Source organism: Callorhinus ursinus, unplaced genomic scaffold, assembly GCF_003265705.2.
Source record: "Callorhinus ursinus isolate GAN/ISIS: 27379988/994484 unplaced genomic scaffold, GSC_fseal_2.0 scaffold59, whole genome shotgun sequence".
NCBI lineage: Eukaryota > Metazoa > Chordata > Mammalia > Carnivora > Otariidae > Callorhinus > Callorhinus ursinus.
The window spans coordinates 6,439,115-6,446,803 of NW_027397121.1; the positions used below are offsets into that span (position 1 = coordinate 6,439,115).

The 7,689-nt window shown below is 51.2% G+C and overlaps 1 long non-coding RNA gene across 2 annotated transcripts; it reads left to right on the forward strand.

Moving 5' to 3' along the window:
* The first annotated feature begins 268 nt into the window (after nucleotides 1–268).
* Nucleotides 269–6,053, forward strand: LOC141371185 (uncharacterized). 2 transcript variants are annotated; one of them, XR_012375938.1, is made up of 5 exons: nucleotides 269–398; nucleotides 840–959; nucleotides 1,648–1,910; nucleotides 3,130–3,302; nucleotides 4,633–6,053. It is a non-coding gene; the product is annotated as an uncharacterized lncRNA (long non-coding RNA). The 2 variants fall into 2 exon arrangements; XR_012375937.1 differs by having other exon boundaries at nucleotides 3,210–3,302.
* Nucleotides 6,054–7,689: the final 1,636 nt, after the last annotated feature.

Consider the following 7,689-nt stretch of genomic DNA (forward strand, 5'->3'; position numbering starts at 1 on the left):
CGGGGAGCTGGTCCCAGGAGTGGCTCAATGACTGGGAATTCTCCCAAATTAACTTCCAAGCAGAATACAATGGTTTTTAAAGGCTAAGTAATGCAAATGTACTAATTTGAAACTTACACATATATTACTAAAAATTAACAGTAACGGAAACAATTGTTGAGGTCTTAAACCAACAACAGAATTCTGGGGGGAGGACGCTGTTTAGAATTGCTGGTATGTAGTGATAATAAAAAGCAGACCGACTTTTAGTGGGTTCTTATTGTTTTAAAATTTGTTACTGACGACACCCCCTCTTGTTGCCTGCAGCTGGGCAGCCACTCCCACCCCTCCACCCTCGGGGTGCCCTCCTCCAGACCGACTCCTTCCATTTCCCTCGGAGGCACTTACCTCAATTACAGGTATGTCTGCGTCCTGACTTCTTTGTCTTCTGTTCCCCACTGGTTTGTGGGCTTGGTCCCAGCAGTCACCTTCCCACTCGTCGCTGTGCCCCAGGTCCCTGCAGGGTACGTGGCGCCCACGTGGCCCTCAGTGCACACTGTGGAGCAAAGGTAGGTGAAGGACCTGGTGCAGGGTATAGACTCAACAAAGGGTAGCTCCACGCACTCTTCTCTGCAGCAAGTTTAGAGCCCGAAATGTTATACATGTTTGAACGCCGCCACATTTAGCATCAGGAAAATGCCACCTGAATTTTGAAGCGCACAGGTCATTCCTGGAGAGCTCCACAGGCAGCTCTCCTTCATCCCTGGGTTCCCTTGCAGCCCAGCAGGGGGCCTGGGACAAAATAGTCGACGAATACCCAATAAGTGGAGTTTGTTTGTTTGTTCATTTATTTATTTTAGGGAACCTCAACACACAGCGTGGGGCTCCAATTCACAACCCCGAGACCAAGACTCCGCCAGGCGTCCTCCAATAGGCAGAATTTATTGAATATCCACCACACCAGGAATATTCTTTCATGGGTATGTTTTCTTTTTTTAAATTTAGTTTTATGTATTTATGTATTTTTTATGTTTTTATATTCATGGGTATAGTGTTTAACAGTTACAACTCCCCAGGGTGGGTATGAATGCTCTCACTTTACAGATGGGAACAGTGAGACCCAGGGAGGTTAGATGACTTGCCCAAGATCACACAGCCAGTAAGCGCAGAAGGAGCTTTGTGTGTGGGCTGTAATGGAAGTGACAGCAGTTCAGGGGTGGCACTGGGTGGGGGTGGGGAGCCTGGCCTTGGGGCCCAGCTTCCTCAGGCTGTAGGCTGTAGGAGCCCGGGCTTCAAGGTCAGGCATGTGCTGCGTGCCTAGGATGACTCCTGGCCCAGCACTGTGGTCAGCACCTCTGCCATCGCATGGGGTTGGGGTGCCACGGTGTGGATGGGGTGGCCCGGTCTGGGCGTTTGGGGCTGGGGGGATGTGCGCTCCAATGTCAGCGAGCTCCCACCACAGGGAGCTGTGCAGCCTGGGAAAGGAATGGAATCCCTTCAGGCCGATGAGAATGGCTGGTGATAGGAACGTCCCTGCAGAGATTAGAAATACTAAGCCTGGCCCAGAGCTAGACAAGGCAGAGCGGGGCACAGGAGGTGCTCGCCAATGACAAGGTGCTCTATTTCTCTTCCACGTTCTATTCCCTTGCTCTCCCTTTTACAATCCAGGAGGAGCAAGGTTCACCTCAATGGGTCCTGCAGGGAGTGTGGGCTGCACACCTGAGGGGGCACCTCCAGGACCCGGGATATTGCTGGTGCAGTCCAGCCTCCAGGTGGCCCTGGACCGAAGCGGTCCCTAGGCTCCTTCCACGAGGATGTCCCCGCGGCCGCTCCGCCTCTCCCTTCTCCTCCCCAGCCCGCGGCCCACCGGCCAGGCTCCACCGTGAACCGGGCGCGGGCGGGGGCAGAGGGGACCGGGCCGCGGGAGAGAGGTAGAGCGATGTGGCCTGAATGGGGCTGGGTTCGGGCGTCTCAGGCGGTTTCCTGGCGCCACCTCGTGGCTGTGGCCGGCGTTGCCGCGCCTGCTCTGAAGGGGCTGCTGGTGCCGGGCGCCCGGCTGGGGTTGGGCCAATTTGGGCTCTTGGGCTGTGACCTTGGCACGAACCCCCAGCCTCTCCTCCCGTCCTTTGAGGAAAAACCAAGGCTCTGAGGGCGGCCGAGGCCTGTGGCGAGTAGAAGGGTGGGGTCCAGTCCAGGGAGGCAGGGATGGGGGGTTGATCCTCCCTGGGGCCCAGGAGGAGAAAGACACCCCAGTACCGCATTATGGATCTCTTGACGGTAAATCTAATCCCACCACCTTTCCAGATGTTCATCTGTGGCCCAGGTGAGATGACCTGGGATGGAGATGACATCGTCTACTCTCTCCTGATCACCGAGGGCAGCACAGAGAGCTGGGGTCACAGCCCGGGCCCCAACCCTTACTGGGGACCGAACCCATAGTGTGGCCGCAGAACAGAGACAAGCCCACTGGGCCAACCCTGCTCACCTGTGGAGCTTCCAGCTCTGAGGCAGCTCAGGCGTCAGCGTGGCAGTGTGTCTGTCCCTTGCCCTGAGACTCCTCCAGGCCAGGCAGTCAAGGGCAGCAGCGTGGCGATGTGGGGGGCCCTGGGCCCCCGCAGGACGCCATAGGGTGCCCCAGGACTCTCGCCAGCAGTGCCCAGGGCAGTCCAGGAATTACCCTCGGGAGACGGTGTGAGAATCTACTGGCCAGCAGGCTAAACTCCCAGCCTGCCTAGAGGCCCCCACAGTCTGGGGTCAGTCCTCCAGCTCACCTGGCTGGCTCGACTTCTTGCAGCCTCCTGCCTCAAACTTCCCATTTTAGGTGCACTCACTCGGATTCCTCTGCCCACTGGCTTCTGTGACTTCATGACTTCTGGGCACACTCTTCTCTCCACTCTATTTTCTTCCTCAACCAAAAGAAAACCTTAGAAAATTTTATCAGGCAGGACGTGCATATAAATGAATGAAAAAGGTAGTCAATCTACCAACTGGGGGGAAGCCTCAGAAGGGCTATTACTGTCAGGTGAAGGCTGCTGGGGAGGGTCAGCGGGACAGAGCCTCTGGTCACAGGCTGCCTTTAGCTTTCCCGAGGGAACTGGAACCCCTTCTGGAGAAGTCGGTAAGGTTATGAAAACTTGGGGCTCCCTGCAGGTCTGTGGTGAGGCCTGTGCCTGGGTGTGCAGCAGGACTGTGCATGAGGGAGCAGGCTCCTCTGGATTTCTGCTTCTCAGTTGCCAGGTGTCAAACATGAGGATCCCCAGCTGACAGAGGTGGCCCAGCCTGGGGCCGCGAGAGGAGCCTCATCAGCAAATGATCAAGAGCAGGTAGGAGTTGGGCCAGGCTGCCCTTTTCTGTACATCATGTTTTCTATAATCAGCACTCATTATTTTATCTAGGGGAGTATAGACTATATTTTATTTATTTTAAAAGACACTGTGGTCTGGCTGCCATCTCTGCCTCATGCTCAGCTGGGACCCTGGGCTCTCCCTCCTCCACCCTTCCTGTGTCCCTTCCCCTCCGCTGTGGTGGACCTCCCTTCCCTGTACCCCACCTCGTCTGTGGTTTACCCCTTCCTATCAGAACACATCCTCTAACTCTCTGAGAAGGGCTGGTGGGAGGGAACCCTTTCAAGACAGGGCAGGTCTCCGAACCTCTTTGGTTTACTCTCCCATTTGATTACTACTTTGGCTGGCTCTAGAATTCTGGGTGGGAAATCACTTTTCTTCAGAACGTTGAAGGGATGATGCGTTGGCTTCTTGTTTCTAAGGTTGAGCAGCCGGGAGCCATTCTCAGTCCTGACCCTTTTTGGGAAAGTGACCTATTTTTCCTCTTCGAAAACTTGTAGAATATCCCTGTCTGAAATTTCATGATGATGGGCTCTGGTGAGGGTCTATTTTTGTCCATTGTATTGGCACCTGACAGGACATTTTAGTCTGGAAACTCGTATCCCTCACTTCAGAGAAATGGTCTTTTTTTTTCCCCCTAAGATTTTATTTTTAAGTCATCTCTACACCCAACGTGGGGCTTGAACTCACAACCCCGAGATCAAGAATCACGTGCTCCACAGACTGAGTCAGCCAGGAGCCCCCAGAGAAATGTTCTTGAGTGCTTGCCTTTTTTTTTTTTTAATTTTACAAACAGCTTTATTGAGATATAACTCACATCCCATACAATTCACCCATTTAAAGTGTACAATTGAATGGCTTTTAGCATAGTCACAGAGTTGTGCACCCACCACTGCAACAGATTTTAGAATATTTTCATTACTCCAATGAAAATGGAGTAATGACCCCTCTTAGCTGTCACCCCAACCCCCTCAGCCCTAGGCAACCACTCGTCTACTTTCTTTTTCCGTAGATTTGCTTATCCTGGACATTTCCTGTACATGGGACCATACAATATATGGCCTTTGTGTCTGGCTTCTTTCCCTTGGCATGGTTTCCAGGGTCATCCTGTTGTAGCATGCTGATATTTCATTTCTTTTTATGGCTGAATGATAGTCCATTAAATGGACAGACCATGTTTCATTTACCCGTTCATCAGCTGATGGACATTTGAGTGGTTTCCACTTTTTGGCTATTGTGATCGAATAATTTCCATCCTTCTGTTTTTTTGTTTTTTTTCTGCTCTCTCCTCTGTATGTACTTCCTGCAGTTTGGGCGCTGACTTTCCTGAGCGGGTCTGCCACCTGAGCAGGAGGAGATCAGAGTTGGAAGGGGACAGCAGGCAGAGAGAAGGGGCAGCCTGCCCTCCGCCATTTGGCGAAGATGTGTGTTTGCCATGAGTGGACTCAGGAGCCTCACAGCGGCCTCCACGGGCAAGGGGATCTGGCAGCACGGGGCCCTGGGGTTGGAAGGAGCCGTACCCCCCCGCCCCCCCAAATCAGGCACCAGGCAGTGCAGAGACCACCAGCAGCACCCCTGAAGGATGATCGCCTGCCCCGGGCCAGAGTGACACCCCCTGGGACACCACAGTCTTGGTGCACCATGACTGCACCCCTTGGGAGAAAAGATTGTCCCTTCCCACTCACTCCTCCTTCCCCGATGTCCTATCCGAGTGGTTTGGGGGATGCTGACTTGCTGACCATTGAGCTGCCCCTCCAGGGAATGAGACACTTGCTGGGTTCCCCTTCTTGCAGGCATCCCTCCCTGATCATCTTGGAGTCATTTTCTTGACTGGCCTGGGGTGGGGGCAGGGTGGGGGGAGGGGGCCGCCAAAAGGAGAAGCTACAAGGCTCTCCTGTGAGCTCTGCCCGCAGTCCTCCCACCGGGGCTCCTGGGGAGCTGGTGGAAATGATCAAAGCAGGCCTGTTAGCCCTGGAAGCAACTTTAGAACAAGGGAGTAGACAGCTCCTGGTTTTCCCTGTTTCGCAGCTTTAGCATTCTGGGCAACAGAAAGTCCCTCTCTGTATCTGAGGCCTAGAGCAGGGCTCCTCACATTCCCACAGAGGTGAGTCTCTGGGATCTTGCCTGAGATTCTGCATCTCTAACAAGCTTCCAGCTGAGGCCGAGGCTGCTGGTCCGGGGACCACACTTTGAGAAGCAAAGCTTTAGATCATGTTGGGGGAGGGCTGGGGCATTCTGGAGAGAGTGGAATGACCTCAATCCCTAGAATAATAGTGGCTTAAGCAAGAGAGAATTGCTTTCTCTCAGGTGTCAGTAAGACCTAGGTGAGCTTTTTAGAGCTGGTAGGCCAGTGGCACAAATGCGAGGGACCCAGGTTTCTTCTCTGCAGTTGTTTTATCATCCCTAACATGAAGTACAGTGACTTGCCCAGGGTCACACAGCCAAGATGTGGCAGAACTACTGCTTGAACCCAGATCTTCTGGCCTTAAATCCTAGGGTCTCTGCTCAACGTTTTGTGATGAGTGATCGGCGGCCATCTGGGATGTGCATCTACTAAGAGATCATGGTGGTGGGCGCCTGGGTGGCTCAGTCATTAAGCGTCTGCCTTCGGCTCAGGTCATGATCCCAGGGTCCTGGGATTGAGCCCCGCATCGGGCTCCCTGCTCAGCGGGAAGCCTGCTTCTCCCTCTCCCACTCCCCCTGCTTGTGTTCCCTCTCTTGCTGTGTTTCTCTCTGTCAAATAAATAAAACAAAATCTTAAAAAAAAAAAAAGAGAGAGATCATGGTGGGGGTGGAGTGGGGGTGGGGTTCCAGCAGGAAACCAGGAGCAGGAGACCTCCGGGGATTCAGGTGGGCATGGCTGAGTCGTGGGACACTGTGTGTGGGGGTGGTAGTCAGAGAAACTGGGGTTCCAGGCAGGGATGGAAATGGTGACCTCTTGCTGTCCTTCCCCCTGCTCTGCCTAGCATCGCTATGGGATTGTAGCACCCTTTCCTTTTATTTTGCTTTTAATGACAAATTTTGAAATATTTGAAACTTATGGAAAAATACAGAAAATGATATAACATATCTATCATCCTCTAACAAGGTTATTTCCTTGAAATATTTTGGCTTGTTTTTTTCAGATCATGTATATATATATTTTAAGATTTTATTTATTTATTTGAGAGGGAGAGAGAGAGCGCAAGAGAGCGCGTGTGCACCTCCATGAGCTGCGTGGGGGAGGGGCAGAGGGAGAGGGAGAAACAGAGTCCCTGCTGAGCAGGGAGTGCAATGGGGGGCTCCATCCTAGAACCCTGAGATCATGACCCGAGCAGAAGGCAAATGCTTAATTCAGCCACCCAGGCACCCCTCTCTCTATTTTTTTTGAAAAGAAAATGTCATGGAAAAGACTAAAGCCCACCCTTGACCTTCCTCTTTCTCCCTTCCCTGAAGTATTCTTTCATTCCCAAACATGCTTGACAACTTACCAGATAAGTATATATCCAAAAACAATACTGTTTTGTGTTCTAAAATTCTGCATGAATGGTATCATAACATTACATATCATTTTGCAAATTGCTTTATCTCAACATTACGCTTCTGAGATCTATCAGTGCTGATGTATGTAACTCGAATCCCCTCATTTTAATCTCTGTGTATCTTTTATCTCATGACAACCACAATTTATCTACCTTCCTGCTAAGAATAGTTGCTGGTAATATTTCATGATTATAATCAACACCGCAGAGAACCTTCTTGAACATGTCTCCGTGGACACACAAAGAAGAGTTTCTCTACAGTTGTTATCTGGAAGTAGAAATTTTGGGTCATAGTGTTTATGCATCTTCAGCTTTACTAAGAATTATCAAACTGTTCTCCAAAGTGGTAGCACCAATTTATGCTCCCACAACCAACTACAATTGGTTTCTTTGCGTGCTCCACGAGGCGTATTAGTCTTTGCCAATCTGTTGGGTATGAAATGGTATTTTATTCTTGTTTTAATTTGCATTTCCCTAATTAGTAGTTAGACTAAACAACTTTTCATGTGGATTGGCCATTGGCAGTTACTTTCTTTGAAAGGCCCATTTAGATCTTTTGCCTATTTTCCTTTTAAGCTATTTATCTTTCTCTTACTGATATGTAGGGGTTCTGGGTATCTTTCGTTGGGTACGCTGATTGCAAACCTTGTTACAGTCCTCTTTTCATCTGCTCCTGGGCAGGGACTGAAGACTGGTGCTGGGATGGATTAGTGATGTCTGCCACAGGTGTGTGAGAGGAAGCTAGAAGGGTTTTGGGTTCAGGCTACAGTGTGGAGGCCCAGTTATTAGAGAAGGGTCATTGAGGAAACTCCATCACAGGACAAAGCTCAGTAATGAGACCAGGG